This window comes from Euprymna scolopes, chromosome 19 (genome assembly GCF_053919585.1).
Source record: "Euprymna scolopes isolate OS-2025 chromosome 19, ASM5391958v1, whole genome shotgun sequence".
Lineage (NCBI taxonomy): Eukaryota > Metazoa > Mollusca > Cephalopoda > Sepiida > Sepiolidae > Euprymna > Euprymna scolopes.
The window spans coordinates 70,598,605-70,622,030 of record NC_136500.1 but is presented as its reverse complement, the minus strand read 5'-3'; the positions used below and the strand labels follow the sequence as shown (position 1 = coordinate 70,622,030).

At 35.1% G+C, this 23,426-nt stretch overlaps 1 protein-coding gene across 2 annotated transcripts in view; it reads right to left on the bottom strand.

The window, feature by feature from the left end:
* LOC145303664 (uncharacterized) overlaps nt 1–23,426 on the bottom strand; it is a 1,499,272-nt gene that overhangs the window by 1,123,788 nt on the left and 352,058 nt on the right. The gene's annotated exons all lie outside the window — the stretch shown is intronic.

Genomic DNA, 23,426 nt, shown 5'->3' with positions numbered 1-23,426 from the left:
ACATTTTGCTGAGTGGACAGCAAATAAATATAATCCATTTTAAATGGATAGTACCAGTCAAGGATCCGTCACTTGACACTCAGCCCAACAGGTGAGGGGCCGGAGTCCGGCCCAGCACCGGTTGGACTGAGGTACACCGCCTGGGTAATACCTAGGAGGTCCACCCTCCCAGGCCTTGCCACTGGGCTTTCCGGTGGGGCAAGTTTATTGCTTGCTGCCTGAGGCGCCCCGACCGGGGAATGCCGACGGGGTTACTCAGGCAATTTTTAAAATTGCAGGAGTGCCCCTCCTTTAGGGGAGCCTGCTGGGTTACCACTTTCCGGCCTTGTGCCACATTTTGCTGAGTGGACAGCAAATAAATATAATCCATTTTAAATGGATAGTACCAGTCAAGGATCCGTCACTTGACACTCAGCCCAACAGGTGAGGGGCCGGAGACCGGCCTAGCACCTGTTGGACTGAGGTACACCGCCTGGGTAATACCTAGGAGGTCCACCCTCCCAGGCCTTGCCACCGGGCTTTCCGGTGGGGCAAGTTTATTGCTTGCTGCCTGAGGCGCCCCGACCGGGGAATGCCGACGGGGTTACTCAGGCAATTTTTAAAATTGCAGGAGTGCCCCTCCTTTAGGGGAGCCTGCGGGGTTCCCACTTTCCGGCCTTGTGTCACATTTTGCTGAGTGGACAGCAAATAAATATCATCCATTTTAAATGTGGAAATTGATGAATCGCACAGGTAAGAAATTCATTTTCATAGTATGAAAAGGTTAGTAATTGCAATTAAGAATAGGAAATTTGATCAAATGTTTGTAACATGTCTTCTTCCTAAGATTAAGGGTGGTGGTGTTTGGTCAATGGGGAGCCATGATGTAATATACTGTTTTGTTTTTAAATCCCCGAAACAATATTTCATGGTAAACAACTGATGATCCCTTGAAAAATAAATTATTGGTATTATAGTAAATTCGAGAGCGAGTTGATGCAGTGATTGCAGGTGATTAAATGACTTACTGACTAGATGGTTTTCTAACGAATGATAAAAAAAAATATTTTTTTGTATAGTTTTAAAGGTTAAAAACTTCAAAGACTATATATATATATATATATATATATATATATATATATATATATATATATATATATATATATATACAGAGAGAGAGAGAGAGAGAGAGAGAGAGAGATAGAGAAAGAGAGAGAAAGAATGGAAGAAGTAAAGAATATGTGTGTGTGTGTGTGTGTGAGAGAGAGAGAGAGAGAGAGAGAGAGAGAGAGAGAGAGAGAGAGAGAGAGAGAGAGAGAGAGAGAGATCGAATCATATGTCTGCTATAACTATCTATTGGAGAGGAAATCTCCATTATTTAACCTCGAAGCGAGCAGAGGGTACGCAGGAGCAATTGCCAAGAAAATGATGCCGTTTTTTTTTTTCTGCCATCGCCAACAAGACCTTATAAGTCGCCGATGTTTTCCGGTGATTAAATTTTGCATCAGATAAGAAAGAAAGGAAGAAAGGAAATAGTAAAAAAAAAAAAAAAAAAAAAAAAAATTAATAATTTTTAAAACTCTTTCTTATTGTTTTAAGTGTTCCACAATTAGCTGAAAACTAAACACGAGAACTCTTCACAAAAGGAGATAAAATGAACTCTAAAGAAACAGTTTCAGTTATTTTCAGTATCATTCGAATCTTACATCTTATGACTATATCTTTGAAATTGTGTGCGATAATGTTTTACGTAATTTAGTTGGATTAGATTAAAAGCCACCTTCTTCGCGACATTTAAGCTAATTAATGGTTAATTGATTGTTGGGTTTATTTTATGTGGAAATCATACATATTTTCTTTTTTGTATTATAGTCACCACTTATCAAGGCCTGAAAGCTACTCAAGGATAAGAGTTAATAAGTGTTAGGTGAAGCAACACCATAATGATCGGTGATGGTGGAAATTGGATGAGTTAATTTTATTATTTTAGAAGACGGCTCATCAAGAAGTTATTTACATTAGACTTGAAAATGACCATGTTATAGTCAGCAGAGAAGTAGCTCTGTAGTATTGTGTTCCACAGACATGTAGTTTTAGGGGAAAAATGCTCTGTTCCATTGAATTTTCACTTATTTTTAGGCACAGATATAGAGTAAAGGAAATTGTTGATAGTTGTGGCTAGACGCGTGTTTGCCGCAAATGACTTACAGGGTGGTGGTTGCATAGAGTAAAGCTCAGTCGAGCACGTGACATGAAAATAACGATAGAGCAGAGATAGGCAAGCAATGTCTCTTTTATGAGAAAGCGGTTGCAAGGAAGAGAAACGGACCTCACCTACTAGATTTTGAAGTCGGTTTTGTACAGGAATGAAAAGGGTGCTCTGGGCAGCTCCTCCCCCACATGTGGCAATAGTACTCTATTTTAGACGTATTTGACTCTTATACTGATAAAGGATTACCTCCTTGAGCAGTAAAATGATCCAACCATTTTTCTGTTGATTTGGGCAATGGATTTCAGATCAGGAGTGAAGGTCAATCCCGGAAGCTTGTCAAAGCGCAGTGCATCTGCAAGAGGAAAGCCATTTATTTAAATTACGACCAGATGGCGATCAAAGCATTGGTGGTGCAAAGAGAGAAGCTTGGTTTTGGGTGCATTAAAATTAACCAGCCACCTTTTCCCCCATTGCACTGTGCTCAAGCTCAGAAGAGAGATTTAGACAACTGTTCTCATCTTGGATGTGATTCTCATGTTTCAGTTGAAAGAGATGATCATGGTGAAGGGGATGCTAATGTGGATCTTGGTATACTGAGTTCGAATCCTGTCGGTTCCACAGTACTGTTTTCGCTATCCATATTGACAACCTTTATGTGACCCCGCTTGTAAGTATCTGATTCTAAAAATGTAATGTACTACATGTTTCACACACGTTTCACACACGTTAATGTGTAGACCTTCAAGACCCAACACGTTGTAGACTTCGTTGAAAAGGAGACACAAACAAGGAATAGGAAAGAACTTCAACTCGCTGTTTCAAGTTTTAATATAACACCTTTATTCCTGCTTCTTCCTCCAAGTGTGACTTTTCATTACAGCTGTTACACCTCTAACATGATTGTGATCTCTAACGTGATTGTGATCTCTAAAGTGAGTGGGATCTCTAAAGTGATTGTGATCTCTAAAGTGATTGTGATCTTTAACATGGTTGTGATCTTTAATGTGATTGTGATGTCTAATGTGATTGTGATCTCTGACATGATTGTGATCCCCGGTCTAATGTGATCCCCAGTCTGCACACACGTTCTTCTTCTTATATGTATATTTTTTCTTCCTTGCCGTGGCGTCGCTTCGCACATGGCTCGACTTTGCATACAGCCACCCTACGTGCATCCACACTCTGTTATAGAAAGGCCTGGGGAAACTAATGCTTAAAACAGTGTCGATCCGGCAGAAATTGTATGTTGCTGATTCATAGGAATTTGCAGTTTAACATGCCCTTGTGTCACACCCGGCTCTTGTGGGATGGTTGGAAACGACTTGTCGTATTAAAAAGCAGAGCAGTGCATTTACAAAGTGTGGAACTGGTCGAGGTTAGGGTTAGTTGTAAATTCAATATTCGTTCTTGTTTTTCTTTATTGTCTGATATACTAAGTGACTTCGCACCTTGTGGTACTTTTGGGGGAGAAAAAAAAAAAAGAGAATTAAAAAAAAGGAAGAAACTCAAATTGAATTTCTTGATGCTGAATTATTTCTCGCCTTTTCTCCTAGTTTTAACTGAAAATAGATTTAGAATTATTTTTGACAGCAATTGTAATAAAAATGTCAAGAAAATCTTTGGCAGCAAATAAACATGTGATCAGTCTGAGTAGGCGGGAAACGCCATGGCGTAGTTGAATATCAACATGGTTCTGAGTGCATTTTTATCATTCAAGAAAGAAAAACCTCTAGGTTATAAAATGTGAAAAAAAAAATAAATAAAAAATAAAATAAAATAAATAAATAAAATATCCACAAAGTTAAACTTTAAATTCATACTAAACTACCCATGACCCACTGGGTCAGTATTTATTTATCTATTTATATAATATTTTGCATGTTCCTTTCTTAGTTTTGAAAAAGGCCAAATACGATTTTTGAAAGCCAAACTGCTTTAAAAAAAAAAAGAAAAAAAAAGACCAGTCTGACAGCCCTGGACGAGAATATGAAAGCGATCTCTTTTTGATGTAGCTTCGTTTTCGAATATCATTACAATAATATTTGATCATTATTGTAGTTGTGTGAGAAAGGAACTCATAGTAATTTCAACGTGCAGCAGTTCTTCACTGAAGAAATATGTCAGTAAAACTTTACATAAAAAGGGAACATTTGAAAGAAACAGGGTAAAAAAGAAGGGCATTATCTGCCAAGAGGTGCTGGACTAACGGAGTAACTTAAAGATTATCCCTTATACTGTGATTTTATTATTTGTATTGAACTATGTAGCACAATATTACTTTCTGACTATTTATTAGTACATATTTAATTAGTACTTATTAATTTATCTCATTTGAGTTAGTTTTATATATAAAATACAATGGGCACTATTTTCATAAAAATGTTAATAAACTCACATTTACTGCTTTTTTTTTTATTGTTGTTTCTGTCCAAAAAATTAATTTTTTGTGCTATCCAGAAAAATAACTATCAAAATATATTTGTTGAGTAAATATATTTCTCTCTGCGTGAATTTTCCATGGGTCCTGCTAGTAGCTATTATGATACCAGATTTAAGTTTACTAACGTTTGTTTCCTTGAGATTTCTTTTCATATATACTTTAATAACACAAAATACATGTTAAAATGTACCTTAGATTTGAGATCGAGTTATGTTTGAAAATAATTGTTTTAATTGTTCTAATTAATCTTAATTTATAATTAATTAAACAAGTTATGCTAAAATATTCCGTAGTTATGGAATTGAGTTCATAGCAGTAGTGAACCCTTGACATCAATACCCGACTAATATGACAAGCAACAGAATCGCACCCTTTCACTAACTAATGTAGCCAACTAGGACAGCTATGTGGAAAGAGGAGAAATAAACCCTTTTATGTCTTTTCATGTCGACATATAGTAAGCTGTCTTATAGTATTTGCCAAATCACGTGGACAGGAAGGTGCACTTTTTTGCTTTGATTCGATGGCTTGTTTTATTTCATTTAAAGGAAATGTACTGTACAGTTGGTTCGTTTCTTGCTTTTTTTTTTTTTGTCATCGATAAATTCTATTCTGACAAATAGATATTTAATTCTGACCAGCCATTTTTTTAAAATCGTTATCCCATGTTGCATTTTTTTCTTTTTTTTTTACATGGGAGTCACCACTTATCAAGACCTGGAGGCCACTCAGAGATAAGGGTTATTGCGTGTACAGTAATCAATGGGATAAGATCGTAGTAATCGTTAGTAATGGAGATTTGATAAATTGGATTACTTAAGGGAGCGGTTTATCAGGAATTTGTTTGTGTTGGACTTGAAGACATCCAAGTTGTAGTCAGGTGGGAAACAGGTAAACGGAAGAGAGTTCCACAGGCGTGCACTTTTAAGAAAGAAGCTTTCTTCATTGAATCTAAGTTCTTTCAAGACAAACATATTTCGAGCTGGGCAGTTTTGGCGGGAATGTCAAACTATAGAAGAAACAAGCCTGAGCTTTACAAACGGCAGAGGATGCTGGATTTTCAGTAAAGTCATGGCTTAATGACCTTAGATGGGCCTGCTTTGTTAAAAAACTGTTTGATAAACATGACTCAGATTTTCTGCTGTTTGTTCAAGAGCTCAAGTTTGGTCAAAGGTTGTTGAGAGGTCAAGGTCAAATTCTCAAGTGGTCGCTGGTGAATATTAGTAAATTTCAATCCACTTGTGAATGCACTTTCTATCCTCTAATATTTATATTCTTCAGCACAGCAAGCAGACCTTTTGCCGTATTTCCCACTTGAACGCCAAAGAGCTTGCGCTTCGTTGAGTGTATCTATTTACTTGCCTCCCCACGAGGGCAGAGTAAGACATCAGGTCAGATTTTATTGTGGGAGAAATCCATTTTATCAAAAAGTGGCACACTAGATTGGGATAAAAATAAAGATTTCCTCAAGCTGGAAGGATTTCTCTTTCACTGATCAAGGGTATAAAAGATGAAGTGTATTATCTAAATTAGTAATGGAATGATCCAACATTTTTCCTGATTCTGCCGCTTCCAATACAATAACTGATTCTGTTCTAAATTCCAATTACGATATAATTACTGATTATGATACAATTACCGATTCTGATTTTAAAATCTAGTAACCTATATATCTATAAAAGTGAAATTGTCTGTGTGTGTACATTTCCCAACCAAACTACTCTGTCAATTTTCTGTCTACAGACTCGAGATGTAACATAAAGGATATTGAGACTTGAGAAAATCTTTTTAATCGGTTTTCAGACAGAAATTTGGCTGTCAAGGGGTCAAAGTTCAACGATTTGACCGTTGAAAACTCTATCAAACTCCTCCGCCAATTTTGGGTCTAAACACTTGAAATTTTAGATGTAGATTACCTAGACATGAATCAAACTTTATAATTTGATTTTAGCTCAAAACAAAAATGTTAAGAGGTCAAATTTGGGGTAAAAGTTTTAAAAAATTTACCTCTCCGGTTTCTACTCAGCCAATTTTTGGTCTAAATATTTGAAATTTTTCATAAAGTATATTCACACATAGGGCAAGATTTTTAATAGGATTTTGATCTAAAATTTGGCTGCCAAGGAGTCAAAGTTTAAAAGACCTGATCTTTGCGGTCTCTAGCAAACTATTCAACCAATTTTGGGTCTAAACATTGGAAATTTTACATAAAGGATATTCAAACATGCAGCAAGCTTTTTAATCAGTTGTTTGGCTAAAATTTTGCTGTCGAGAGGTCAAAGTTGAAAGAGTTGATCTTTTCAGACTCTACCAAACTCCTCCGCCCATTTTGGTCTAAACACTTTAAATTCTAGATCAAGGTTACCTGGATATGAGGTAATTAATATGTTTTTAATATATATATATATATGCACATATAGTTATGAACAGTACATAGGGTCCAAGCAAAGCCGGGCTGAACTGCTAGTGGCTTAAGAAAGTAGAATTTTATCTTTTAGAGGGGTAAGGTGATTTAGCAGAGGGTCCCCATCTACTTGTAAACGCTGATATAATTTTCATTTTAATTTGACAAACTTCTTAATGTTTTTCATTTATGTATTGTCACCAAGATTTTGATAAACTCAATGCCAGATTTTCATCTAGATTTTTCATTTGTGTTATTTATCCATTTTTACGTGTGCCATTTTTACGTGGGCAATTTTTATCTGTGCCATTTTTACCGATGTTATTTATACCTAAATTCGTCATTATGGTTTATAAATATTTTCACTTATGTTATTTTGCCTATCCATCCATTCGTGCCATTTTTATGTGTTCCATTTTTACGGATGCCATTTATTCATCATTATGATCTAAAGATTTTAGTTTTACTGATATTTTCTCGGCGTAAAATAACATAAAATAAGTTGATACGCCGTCAAACAAAACAACCAAATTTACTGGTATTTTCAAATTAATAGATGTTTAGCATTTTATCATTAGTACCAGCAATAGAAAATAAGGTTCCAATTAAGTAGAAAATTAAAAGAATCGTTTTTGGAATTGAAGATTAAGTTAACATTTCTCCGATTCTAATAACAAAACGTCCAATTTTTCCAATTCCCGATCGTGATTGATCGTCCCAACACTAATCAAATCAGAGACTGTACTTTGTTCCTAGACATGTCTCTTCCGATTTTGATCAGCTAAAAGATTTCTGACATAAAATTCATACAAATTCTTCCATTTTTTTTATAACAGTGTAACGGAACGCAATGGGGCTAAACGCTTTCATTATGCAAAATCAACTGATACAAGGGAGATAAGCCTGATTCGTAATTTCGTTTTTTTTTTTTTTGTTATTGTTGTAATTATTTTTCTTCAATAATGCCAAAAGCCACTCGAGGATAAAGGTTAATAAGAATGTTATAAGAAAATTGAAAGTGATGAATGAAATAAAATAAAAATTAATTACTTATTGGGACAGTTTATAATACAACCCCTTAAAAGTAAAATAACTGTTGATCGATTCAAAACCATGCTGCAGATTATTCATAAAATGTTACGCGCACTCCATTGCTAAATAGGCGTATGGCTACATTATTAGCATAGGCGAAATCCCTGAATGGGCGTTTACAGGCAAGTGTGTAGGTATCCTAAATATATCTATCTCTCTCTTCTTTACAATTATATAAATGCAACTTTGTCTGTGTGTGTGTGTGTGTGTGTGTGTGTGTGAGTTCGTTCCTTAGAGACTCCGAAATGGCTGAACAGATTTTCCTTAAAATTTACAGAACTTTAGTGTATAAGTCTGGGAGTGATCTTAGTTAAGTTTTGTCTCACAATACTCCTGATAATTACCGATAACTAATAATCGAAACCATTATTTTAATTTATCTATCATCGGTAAAGCCATTTTTTTTCATCTAGTCGCTTAACAACAATGATAGAACAATGAGCTGTGAAAATTCTACTGTGGGTAAGTCGATAGCGTTTTTTTGTTGTCTTTTTTTACCTGATGTGGTCCGCACGTAAATTTTAAATTTTTTTTTCATTATCTGCAAAGAATTTTATAAGACTTAAAAAAATTATGTGCTTTTTAACAGTGAAAAAGTAAAGTATGTTTCTGTTTTTGAACGCCCATTGAACAAGTAACTGATTCTGGAGAAATTGCAAAACAGTCTACACACATATTTAGTGAAAATGTGATTCAGAGGTTTCTTATATGTTGGTTTAACAAAACATAGACCTTAACAACCAAGTAGTATGCCCGGCAACATAAGATAAGGAATTTTTTTGACACAGCGACAACCACAAAAATTCTTACAACGAATAGATAGTCGCTTCTTTAGTTTCTTTCACATACGGTTCAAGAAATCATGGCCCTCAAAACCTCGTCAAAGTAGTTGGTTGTGAGATAGAAGAATAACTACTAAGGGGACAAATTAGAGAAATTGGATTGTTGCTGGCACGTTATATCACCTGTGTGGGGGCTACGTTGATCAGTAAGGTGTCAATATAACCGAAATTTACTAAAATAATTTTAAGATTACCAAAAAAAAAAAAAAAAGAAAATGTTGGAATTACCAAAAATACAGATTAAAATAAGCATAAAAAAGCATAAAGCAACCCCTAGCAAAGCCGGGTAACATTGCTAGTATATCTATAAAAGTGTGTGTGTGTGTGTGTGTGTGTGTGTGTGTGTGTGTGTGCGTGTAAGGACACTTCTAAACCTATATACTTAGCAAATTTTTAATCTACAGATTTGAAATTTGGCATATAGGATATTCAGACGTGGGGAAAACTTTTTAATCCGTTTTAATCCAGAAAAAAGGGCTGTTAAGGAGTCAAAATTTAAAAGTTGGAACGTACAAGGCCACCGGATTTTTATCTGTATTCAACTGTTTCATAACTTGCCATGTGTAATCGTAAAATTAGACCGCTTTTTTAAATTTAATATTTGTAAACAATGTCTAGCTGATGTAATGGCTATCATACTTGACTCCCCGTCTTTAGGTTTTGGTTTCAATCTCAGCTCGAGTATTTTTTTTTTACTTACAAGAAGTGAACTGTTTTCAAAAGATATAATACTCGCATGCATATGTCTCAGTTTCTGTATGAATGAAAATATAATAGTTATGCATATTTTACGACGGGGCAACGCCAGGCGACCTGCTAGTTATTATATAAACTAACCTAAATTGAGAATTGATTGATGGTCAAGTTTGAGAAACACACTTTGTCAGTTCTTGCGCATGCTCTCTCATTCTCACTAACTCGCAATTGTTCACAGCTTCCAACTGAAAATATATTTTTTATACATCATTGATTGGCGTAAGTACAGCCGAAATACAGCGTTTCTTTGAGTGGCTTTTGTCACAAACACCACAGATTTGTTAAAAACATAAAAGTTGGAATATCAAATATTGGTTAGTTTTATGTTTCTGAATTGTTGAAATTTTTTTTATTTACATTCTTTAAACAACTATTCTCATCTTGAGTGTTATTTTCACAAAATTTTGGTCGATTTAACCTCCTACTTGCGTCTTGTCGAATTCAGGAATCCTTCTCTCAAAGTCGAGAATCTACAGTGAACTCTTTATTTAATCAACAGGGATAGCATGCTCACGTTCTGTCAGCATTGACTGGGTAGAAGTCCTAAGTAATTCGCTATTGTATATTAAGTGTTGCCCGTACTGAGGATTGAACCTTCAATGTCCAGAATAGTCTAGCTTACAACTGAATTTACCAAGTATTATGTTATAAATCCTTACGGACAATCCTAGTATGAAATTTAGGAGCCTTGGACCTATTTTTGTTTCTAGATGAAGAATCTCACTATTTATTACATATCAGTATATATTATTTTTACTATATATTTAATAAAACTTTATTATATCACCAGATCAAATAAAGAAAAAGAAAAAGAATCTCTTCATGCCATGACATTTCGAAGTTAAATACTATGGTCTAAAGAGGTTTCTTTTACTTCTCCTTATTTATCTGATGATATAATAAACTTTTATTTAACCTAAAATTCTTATGTTTTATTTCTTCTATTAATTGCTCCACCTAATCGTGTAGAGTTTTTACTATCTTCATAGGTTAATTTTGCATAAAGATTATATATATACTAGCAAAGATACTCGCGCTTTACTTGGGACTTTACTGTATGCTCGGGTACCTGCTTTATGGGTACCCGGACAAACAGAAAAGTTCCGACCTTAACATTTGACCTTGACCTTGAAAAATAGTGTGCAACATCTCTAGGTCGGAGACCATCAACATGTATGGTTTGGTCATGATCGGTTCAGTGGTGTGGGCTGTAGGAGAGTATATATACATAGGCTATGACCTTGCACTTTGACCATAACCTTGAAAAATGGTGTGCACCATCTATAGGTGGGGGACTATCATTATGCCAGGTGTGGTCATGGTCGGTCCAGTGTTTTGGGTGGTAGGAGAGTTGCAAACGCACACACACAAACGCTACTACTTTATATATATATATATATATATATATATATATATATAGAGAGAGAGAGAGAGAGAGAGAGAGAGAGAGAGAGAGGGAGAGAGAGAGAAAGAGAAAGAGAGACAGAGAGACAGACAGAGACAGAGAATGTGTTCCAAACAGATCAGGTAGTTGCTGTACGAAATCTGAAGGCCAAGTGGAATGCAGGAACTGCTGGAAGTGTCGACGTTACCTACTTACAGCGCTTAGTATTTTGAAATGGTCGACCATCTGGTACTGGTCAGACTTAACATTGCTTAACCGCTGTATCACCGTGAGTATGCTGTATAAATGCCGTAAAACATGCAAACGGAAGTAATTACAATAACAAAGGAAAATGAAGATAAATGAGTTACCTCCTCTTAAAAATACAAATGTAAAGTTTAACTTGTATGACAGCTCAGAAAACAAAGTTTTTTTTTGTTGCTAATTTTAGAAAAGCTATAAGTATTCTTCGATAAATACCTTTCTTAGTTCACTGACATTTCTTTGTCTTCTGTTGAGACAGATTTTTCTTATCTTCGATTGATAAATCAAAAAAAGAAAACATACCAATAGACGCAGAAACAAAAAACCCCGACATAAAAACCTCTTCTCCAAACGAAGACCTATGAGAACATGATAAAATGCACAGAGCATTTTTTTATATCCGAAACGGAAATAAAATGCTAAATTTCGTTTTGCATGTTAAGTTCTAAAATTTCCAGTAAAAATAAAATGAAATAATAAAAATAAAACAAATAAATAAATAAACGACAAAAGGTTAAAAAAAAAAAAAAAGAAGGAAAATTAAAAGATGGTGGTCAGTAAAAAATCTCTTTTTTTTTTTTTTTACCCCCCATAAACATTTCAGTTTTTTTAAAAATTTTTATTTTACTGAAATTTTATATATTGGGAATGAAGAGAACAGAAAGTGGATTTGGGGCTTACTTATGTCGTCTTTATTCACTTCTTATCTCTTTAATTTCTTTCTCTTTATTATATTACTAGCATGGGTGCCCGGCGTTGCCAAGGTGTTTGGAAGTGCGTGTTAAGCAAAAAAAAAAAAAAAAAAAAAAAAGTGGTAGTAGGCTGGAAGCAGGAAATGAATGTGTAAAAAAAAAAAAGTGACGTCTTTGCTGTTGCGCCCATCGCCAAACCTGAAGTGACGAATGTTTAAATTAAGGCTAGTCAATCGAAAAGTGGGGGATGACTTTTGAAAAAACGATCTCTCCCTGTAAAAAAGTGCCCAGTTGAGGGTGAAGAAATTAATATTTTTAGCCAATTTTTCGATATTTGTCGTCCGAAGGGTCGAGCGTCAAAATGATACTGATCTAGTGAAAATCCGTCGCCTCTGTCGAAAGTTTTAGGTAGACATTCATACATACATACATACATACATACATACATACATACATACATACATACATACATAGATTAAAAAAAAACAGGTGAGATTTATATTATAGACTAGCCTGGGTGCTTGGCATTGCTCAGGTGTTTGGAGGTGTGTGTTGAGAAAAAAAAATGGTAGTAGACAGGCAGGCTCGAACCTGTGACGCAAAGGCGAAAATGAAAGTTAAAGAGTGACTGAGCTATGAAGACATGTTTAATGCAAGGCTACAACTTAAATCATGAACCAATAACTATTACGTTATGCATTCGTAATACCGGCATTCAACCTTCACCTGGAAAATTTCTTTTTTTTTTAATTTTCATACTTTTGCACCGATTTTTCCGAGCTAAAACCCAAATGTAAAGTTTCGCATGAATTCAAATACCTTATATATGAAGTTTCATGTCTGTAGACAAAAAATTTCAGGAGTTTGGTAGGCAAAATTTGTTAAATACAAATATATACGTATACATAAATATATATGGAAACAATTTTGTGTTTACTATAAACTTTTTACGCAAATATTATGCAAGTATAAATCATGTAGAATATATGCATGAATATAATTACACGTAATATGTAACTAAAGATGATCATCACATAAGAAAACCGAAGCAACTAATAGGGAATTAATTAAAATGAATGTTTAAAAGAATATGCAAATTAGCTAGATATTTTGCTAGTGAATGCAATTCCACGACTCATATATAATAAAGTTGTATTTTCTTTTTAAATAAATAGAAAAAAGGGGGTTTAATATGAATATCAATACACACACACACACACACACACACACGATTTCTCTTTCATTTTTTTGTTTCACTTCCGTTTCTTTCACTTCTGTCTCTTCCACTTCCGGCACTTTTCGCTATTTTTTTTTTTTTTTTACTTCTGTATGCTTTCATCCTATTCTTTTTATTACATACTTGTTTGCTTTTTTTTTTTTTTTTACAATAATCATCTTTCGTTCTTGGTAACTATTTACATCAGATGTCTTCACGCCTTGCCTGGAACAATTTCCATAATTTTCGATATATATATATATATATATATATATATATATATATATATATATATATATATATATATATATATATATATATATATATATATATATATATTCCATAAAGGAATAAACGGTAAGATGGGCAACATCCTGAAATTTGGAATAGAGACATTTGTCATTTATTTGTTATATGCTCTGCAATTATATCGAGATTCACAAATAAAAAGGCGAAATATATTAAAGAAACATATTTACATATATATGCACATTTTACAGGCGTTTTTACTGTAATCGGGAAAATAAACACCTTTATAGTTAAATATTTAGAGATTTAAAAAGAATTTAGTACAGAATCCATAATTGTATCGGAATCGGGGAAAAATTTTGGAATCGTCGCATCACTAATATATACATATTAGGTTAGTGCAAAAATATCTTTTTTGACGTTCAAATGAATATTGAAAAACGGCATTACTTTTACACTAACCTAATAATTATATAATATATATATATATATATATATATATATATATATATATATATATATATATATATAATACATTGTTGCAGTATAAGAATATATTTATATGCAAATATTTATACAATCTGATAAGAATCTATAAAAATACACAATCAAATACAATGCTTTTCTGGAGTTTTTAGGTGAGTATTGATAATTTGTGTCATTCGAATTATTCAAGCGATTGTTGTCATCTTAAGTGTTATTCACACAACGTTTCGGCCGATGTAATCTTCGACCTTAATCAGGTGTGTCTTGTCAAACTCGGGAATCTTTCTGTCGAACTCAGAAATCTGGACAGAATTTTGAACAAAACCTCTTCGGTACACTTTCATTCCATCAGCCATGACCGAGTAGAAGTCTTCAATAATTCGCAGAGCTTTATCATACCTTCTACTTTATGAGTTACTCCATGGATTCTTGCGTGGCACCATATTTGGTTATATTCAATTCTAACTAACACTCTTCTGGCAGTTGAAGGTTCAATCCTTAGTACAGGCGATACTAAGAATACAACTGTGAATTGTTTAAGACTTCTATCCACTCATGAGTGACGGCCAAGAGCATGCTACTCTGTAGATTAAATAAAGCGTTCCATATGAAATTCTGTGCTGATTCTCAATTTCGGCCGAATTATTTTCGAGTTCGACAAGATGCACCTAAAAAAGTTGTGACTGACACTGAAGATTAGAACAGCAGTTCAAATAATCCAAAAATACAAGTACAATGCATTATACATCAAATCATCATTTGGTCTTCATGTCTAGAATGAATGGTGGAAGGATGCAATAGGGAACAACTGAGAAAATGGAGTCATAGTGTATGTTCGATGGTTTCAGTCAGCGATAGACTAAATGTCGTGGGGATAATTAAGATAGTTTAGAAATACTACACCTAGCCACATTGCGTGCACTGTATCCATTCCTGCCTATTGGGGAAAACACTCAGACACGTCTTTTTTGCTTGAAGTCTCCTCAATTAAAGAGACAGAATTTTCTTGGGGGGGGGTCGTCCTATATATCCTTCGATCCACACCAAAAATTAGATATTATAAAATGGAAAACATGGGAATAAAATAGCTATAACGGTTCATGTTATTTGGATTCTTCAAACTACTGTTCGCATCTTGAGTGTTATTTTTCACAACGTTTCGGTCGATGTAACCTCTGACCTTCTTCAGGCGAATTCTTCTATTGAGCTTGAGGATATATCTTTCGTCATTTAATCCTGGGCAACACCTGGTCTTCCTGCTAATATTATAATAATAATAATGTTGTTGTCCTTTCTCCATGTCTGTCCATATTTATCCCGACCGACCTCGTGTAGACTGCAGATCATAAATCAAGTATAAATTATGACATCGCATCCTGATATCTTGAGGGTGGCTTTTAATGTTATCATCTCACCCTGCATAGCTACATACTTTGGTTACTCTTATCAAATTGCTTTTGCTGCAAGCCATTTTGGGAAATATCTCCAGTCTCTTTTTCGATAGAGAGTGTAAACCCTTATCATATCTTTTGCCTTAGAACCCATACCCATCCCTCTTCCTTGATGCGAACACCTACTCCCCCTCCCCTAATTCTTTGAAGTCCAACATCCAGCCGCAAATCATCTGGTAATATTTCTGAAAAGCTGCCCACAAAATCGCAAGCCACAGGAATTAGTATCAGAACGATGGTTCGTTGGACTCAGAATTATTGCATCAAGTGTCTGGCGTCCTTCCCAAAATACCTAACGCATAAAAAACGCAAAATACAGAACAAAAACACGCACACAAAATTTTAAAAAATGAAGAGATTGGGAGATGGACAACGAAAAACATTTTCTTATAAACTAACAAGAAGACTTGACGTTGCCCAGGATTGAATGAGGATCAATGAATGTTCCACACTTCCAATACTTTTATTGTCATCGAAATCGGTGAAACGGTCCATTTTTTTAAAATCAAATCGATTGATTACCTGCTTTAGTAAGGGACACACTACAGTGCACAGAGAGAAAACTTCAGCACAAAAACTATTTAAAAAATCTTCCAAACACATGAACTTAGAACTGCACGCCTGTGGAACTCTGTTCCGTCTGCCTGCTTCCCTCCGGACTACAACTTGGATGTCTTCAAGTCCAATGTTAACAAATTCCTAATGGACCGCCCCCTTAATTAAACACTTCATCAAATCTCCACACTAACGTAATGTACTTGCAATAACCCTTATTCCTGAGTGACTTCCGGGCCTTGGTGATCACTGTGTAAAAAAAAAAAAAAAAAATACATTAGTGCAAGATTTAAAATAAAAATCGGCCTAGACGTTTTGGAGTCCATAGGGAAGAAACTCACACACATACACAGAGACAAAGTGGTTTTTATATATAAATACAAATTTTATACGAGAAAATTAAGAAACCCCTTATTGGTGAAGACCAGAAAATTTTTTCAATTGTAACACACCGAGGAGAGCACTTGGAATACTTCTGAAAAATTTGGAAATTACTAAGAGAAATTGGAATAAAAAATCAGATATGCATGCTCGCAGAATTCACTCTAGGTGGAAGTGTCAAGGGAATATTAAATTCACAAACAGTTTCTAATCGCATATATATCCCAGTCAGGGGAGATGGCAACGTTTGTAACACAATGTAATCTCATATATGCCAGTCAGCACCAAATTTCTTTGCATACAGGCTAAGAGTTAGGTGTGATAGTGGGGCGTTTGGCTCAAGGTTTAAGGGCCCAGATTTCGGAAAAATGATAGAATATGTTTTTATTGCGATATTGTAGAAAAAATTAATTTCTCAACGGAGTAAAGGTGACATTTGGCACCATGGGGTCTGGTTTGACGTGCATAGAGATGTCAGTGGTAAACCATGTGTTTTGTGTCAATGAGGTTTGCTACGATAAGAAATAACTTGAACGAGGAAGAGAGAGAGGAGGAAGGAGAGTTAAAGAGAGATGTGGATTAAGAGAGGGAAAAGGGGCTTAGGAGAGACGGAATTAGGGTTCCATAAAAACCATTGAGTTTAGCAGATGAAAAAGTATTTGCTTGCTAACTGTGGAGGAGTGCACCTCAGATTTGGGCTTTGCCCAGGGCTGGAGAATCCAGAAAAGAGCCAAGTGGAAAAGTTCTTCTCCCTCTGATTTAGAAACCATCTAAAGGAACCCAAGTTGCAAAAATCCTGTATCTTGAAACCATTAAGAACCCAAATAGTTGAACTTTCCTTACCACGTTTGCTTGTTTCCCACCTGACTACTTAGATGTCTTCAAGCCCAACATAAACAAATTCCTGATGAATCGACCCCTTAAGTAAGACACTTTATCAAATCTCCAATACTAACAATTACTACGATACTATCCCATTGATTACTGTACACGCAATAACCCTTATCTCCGAGTGGCTTCCATGTCTTGATAAGTGGTGACCTCCATGTAAAAAAAAAAAAAATGTACCCTGAAACATTTTATGAATAATTATTTTTGTTTATAAGAAAAGTAGTCTGGGTGCCCGGCGTTGCATGGTTGTTTGGAGGTGTGTGTTGTGCAAAAAAAAAAAAAAGATGCGATAGTAGGAAGGCAGACTCGAACCCATGACATGAAGGCGGAAAAGAAAAGTGGATGTGTGTGTAAGGTTGAACAAAAAAAAAGAAAAAAAAAAAGAAGAAAATTGCAAGCACAAAATTAAAAAACAGGAGTAGTAAGCAAACTTGACTCGTAACGCGCCAGAGAAAAAGGTGAAAAAAAAAAACAAACTGTCTTACCGATATGCCTACCATGATTGTGACGTCACAGGCGGTCGAACTAACGCCTTTTAAGCTATGTTGTGAACACGAGGGTTGAATGACTGACTTGCAAAAAAAAAACGTCAGCAAAACAATCGACCCTCCCTGTAGAAAACGGCCAAGTTGAGGACAAAGAAATTAATATAATATAATTAAATATTTGTCATCCGAAGAGTCGAGCTTCAAATGATCCTGATCTCGTGAAAATCCGTCACCTATGTCGAAAATTTTAGGCAGACATACAAACATACATACATACATGCATTCATACATACATACATACATTCATACATATATACATACATACATACATTCATAAATATATGATGATTGCAACGTCTTGTCAGACGAGTGCCACTCCCTGAGACATTTAAAATCCATGAGCCCAAATGTCTGAGGGAGTATCTATACAAAGATGATGTTACAGTCTTAGCTTTGTACGACAGCTAAGTCTCTCTGTCGGTTCAAAATGTTGAGATCCAGCAACAAGCAAGAGCAAGATAGCCAGCAACAAATTAAACTGCAGACCAGCTTAATGCGGGTACTGGTCCTCCGCTTTATGGTTTTTTAAATCAGAGATTTGCTTCTCCTAGAAAGGTTGCCTTCACCACGGCTTACGGGAGCCCTCTCCACCCCAATACACATATACACACACACACAAATATACACGGTGCTAGTTGGCCGTTGACTCAGAAAAAGAGTTCATTCGCCCTTTGGAAGGTCTTGTTTTTAATCCTTCAGGGAGACTAGCCACCTTCCTCACCAAACAAGTCTGGTGGGGGAACCAGTTTAGTCGCCGGTGACCCGACCATGAGGCAGGTAGTACTGGGTTAAATGGTACCAGTAGCATATGACATGACCTGACACGCAATATATACATACAAACATACATGCATACATTTAAACAGACAGGTGAGATTTATATTATAGATGTTCTCAGCGTTATCATTGATTGTTGAATTGCTTTGATTATGGCGAATCTACATTGAACCCAACACCAAACTACAGCTTAGAGACGCGATATACATGGGTCATTCACTAAAGCACCACACAGAAGAACTCAACCGCAGCGTCTGACGAGGAGTGGCCAACCAACAAATTATAGGTATTGCCATACAGACTTAGGGTCATGCACGTTTTGCATGCTCCGAGCATCAGAGCCGTAGTTCCAGTAATAAGTGTCTAGTTACATTTTGAAGAGTCCATCACTAGATGAAGATAAGAGTGTAGCCATAGGGACTTAGGGTTAGTCCTTAAGTTTAGAGACTGAAGATGGCTTGGTTACACTAATTGGTCCGTCTGGTTGCATGTTAAGTTTTTACAGTTCTTGCAGGGAGGTCTCAACATCCTCCTAAAGATAGCGTCTGGTATTCCCATATAGTCATCCATCTGGTATTGACTAGGTTGAACGTTGCTTAAATTCAATGATCTAATGAGAACCGGTGTGTAAACATGATTATAAAAAGGGGATAGACAACATAAACCGCATGTTACTGTTAAAAACAGCTGAAATATTAATAAAGATCCTTGCCAATTATTAGAATCCACATTTATAGGGGCATCCTAAGTGGGGCGGTATACTGAAAGATGTTTTTTTACATTACATTTAAATTTCTACATATTGGTGTGGTCGGGAAAACAGTGAACAGGGAGGGAATTCAAAATGCGAGCAGTCTGAGAAAAAGCACTATTAAAGAAGAAGGTCATCCAATATTTGGGGACCTCTACAGTGAAGGGGTGGGATTTTGCTGCTGGATAGGTTGGTCGGGGATATTTACATTGAGGAAGTATAAGTTCGGTAACTTCGTCTCAACAACTTCTGTACTTGTAAGAAAAGGCACAGGCGTGCTACATTATCGGCTTGAGCTTGGTAGACAGTGTAGGACCTATTAGGTTGGAGACACGGCAACACTATACAAGAGAGAGAGAGAGAGAAAGAGAGAGAGAGAGAGAGAGAGAGAGAGAGAGACTAGTGCATCAGCCCATGACTGGAGCAGCGGCATTGTAATTGGCTCCAGTAACATATTTTAACATGCGTCAATAATAAGATCGACATCTTTAAAGTAGCTAAGGTGCTAACATTTAATGCTAGTAAGACTAAGCTGCTCTCCTTTAACAATAACAAGAAACCTCTTCAAACACCGATATCCATGACAAATAACTCCCTACCTGAGAATTCCTCCTTCAAACTCCTCGGCTTAACATTCACAAGGAACACATACATTGAGGACAGTGCAAAGGCTGCTGCAAGGAAAGTGGGCTCCCTCTATTGTGCTAGAAAACTACTCACACCTGAAAGTATCCGGTACCTCTATAAGGCCACCATTTCGTCCATGCATGGAGCATTGTTGCCACATCTGGGCTGGTGCATCTACCACTAGTCTCTCCCTCTTGGATAGGGTCCAAAAAAAGGCTCTCCAATCTAATAGGTCCCCCTTTGTCAACTAAGCTCCAATCCCTGTCCCATCGCCGCAATGTTGCATCCCTGTACCTGTTTTACAAGTATTTTTATGAAATGTGCTCTGACGAACTTGTTGCACTTGTGCCCCCTCGACATACATATCCCTGACAAACCCGCTTATCAGCAAAATCACGTCCCTTTACTGTTAAGGTTCCGAAATGCCAGAAAGCTTTCTACTCTAATAGCTTTCTCCCTAGAACAGTTAGACTTTGGAATTCCCTTCCTGCTACCTGCTTCCCTAACTGTACTGATATGCAGAAGTTCAAATGTAACGTAAACCAAAAGCTTAGGCATGGTTCCAATTAGTAGCCCCTTACGTCCAAGTGGCAATACACCTTGTTTTGGTTGAAAGTGAGTAAAAAAAAAAAATAGTGTTGAAGAGTTACTGCCCTTGGATAATTTGTTCGTGGATTAAAACTTTCCGGTAAATATGCTAAGTAAAATTCTAATTTTAGGAAATACATACTTGCTATGATAATTAAGAAGCGGTAACCAATTTTTTAAGGAAAACTAGCTTTTAGTTTTATTATTATTATTATTATTATTATTATTATTATTATTATTATTATTATTATTTAAGATATTTGATTTTGTTTTCATCGTTCTAATAGATAACCTGATTACCGCTATCAACAAGCAATTGTCATTGCGTCGCTGGTCTGTGGAGTTAAATGGATCAGACATGCATTTCATAGTATCACATTTTACTAACAACTAGCGGGGCCTGTGGAAATTCCACAGTGGACTCATTCACATGTTATATACTGATGTTGGCGTTCTGTAGATATTAAGTGTAAATGGAGACGCTGTGATATGATTGTAGCTTTTTTGTTAAAACTGCAAAAGAATTTATCTAAGCTAGCACGAACGCCCGGTAAAGCCCGGTCATAAAGTATGCTTAAGTATATTTTAATTCTAGCAGATTTAGTATATATTATTATAGAGTTAATGTTCTATCGATTTTTAAATATTATAAAGTTTATATATGTTATAAAGTTGTGATTTTAAAAATAAAAAATATATATCCATATAAATTGGGTGCATTAGCGTGAATCGAAACCGAAATAAAAACTTATGAAAAAATATCAGTATATATATATATATATATATATATATATATATATATATATATATATATATATATATATATATATATATAACTTGAGTTCCTTCAGCCATAATCGAAACCGAAACCAAAACTTATGAATGAAGAGTTCTTAATAAAATTATTTATATATAAAAAAAAAAAAAATAGATGAAGTGCCAGCAGCTATGGTCGAAACCGAAACCAAAACTTATGAAAATTCTTGAAAAAATTATTTATGACAAAAAGTAGAAGAACATGACAATTAAACGACTCGGATGTAAGCGTGACACACGAAAGAACACACACGCTATCGTATTAATATATAGATTTGTTTTGTTTTTTTTTGTTGTTTATTTTAAGAAGAAATAAACTACCAAACAGAAATTCGCAAAAATAAGATGCTGCTCCACCGGGATCAATTAGAACCTATAAAGAGATGGGAAATATTTGACAATAACCTATACAGAAAAGTTCTTCAAGATCATAAATCTTGATATTCTCTCACTGAAAAGTAAGTCAATTATGTAATCACAAATTTGAATAATTCTTTAAAATGCGTTAATAATCACAACCATGGAATACGTTGATAATCACAACCATATGAACCTGCTAGGAATTCTGAATGTATCATTATCTAAAAAAGCTCCAACCGCTAAACAGCAGTCTGCACTTTGTTGGTCTTTGATTTATTTCATCACGGGTTTGGCGCACTTCCAAAATACATCAGTCTTTCCTAGACACACAAACACACACGCACACGCACACAAACATATGCAGATTAAAAAAAAAGAAAACAACTTGTCGAAAAGAATCATTCTCTGAGAAGCTGACGCAAGCATCAACTCTCTGGCACATCGTTTCAGTTTTAGAGATCAGTCTCTTCTATTTATTCCTTTTTTTTATTATTTTTATTTTCTCTTGTAAAGCCGGCGCTAAAGGAGGCTTGGAACATGTTTGTATATGCGAAGTCCGGTTTCCAAAACAGATACATTTTCTCCTTAATTCCAGAGAATTCTCATGGACTTCTTGCTTTATTTTTTTTTATTTTAACAAGTTCTTGCTTTATTCTTTCTCTTTATATATATATATATATATATATATATATATATATATATATATATATATATATATATATATGTGTGTGTGTGTGCGAAAAAATTTCTTAGCATTCAAAGACGGTAGTGTTTGAATATATGGCTAAGTGGCTGTTTTAGTCATTTAGAACTGCTTTAAAGCTTCACTGCTCACTCATTTTTCGACCAAATTTCAAACAATTGTTACAGTTTATAAATCACCTTCTCAGCTATATTGTGAAAACAAAATTCAATTTTCGTTCAGTAAAACAAAAGTTTTGATGAATTTTCTGGTGTTCAAAATCGTTTAAAATATTTAAGGAGGAGGCGACGCTTTTTATAAGTGGTTTCTATAGCAACCACGTCGCTTCAGTGACTACTGTTGCTACTAATTCACTGCTGTCGCAAAAAGATAAGTAACAAGTGAAACAGAGAGAATGAAAGCATGAGAGGGAGATAATTGGAGGGGGATTTTATTGAAAGCAGACGAGTGCCGTACATTGTTATTACATATATGTTTATGGGGGCAAAAAAATAAGACTGAAATTAAACAAAGAACAAGTGAATTTATTGGAAGCCTGGAAAAATTATGGATTACAACAGAAAAATGCGAGCATGAAAAGAAATATGGTTAAGCTTAAACATGGAAAAGTAAAGGTACCAGACCTTTCCAAATTTTGAGGAGAGAAAATTTGCCATAATTGGCAAATTTTCTCTCCTCAAAATTTGAAAAGGTCTGGACCCTTTTTTGTTTTTGTCCCTTAATTTTTCTTGCCTGATGCTATCTAATAAGATTGCAACGGTCTGCACATCGTAGCAAGATATGACTGTATTTATATAAAAAATTTAAAAAAATAATACAATCTGCTCTTTTATAATTGAGCACTTTCAGCGACCCTTGTTGTAATTCTATTATTTTTAATTTTCGGATATCTTCCCATATATATATATATATATATATATATATATATATATATATATATATATATATATATATATATATAT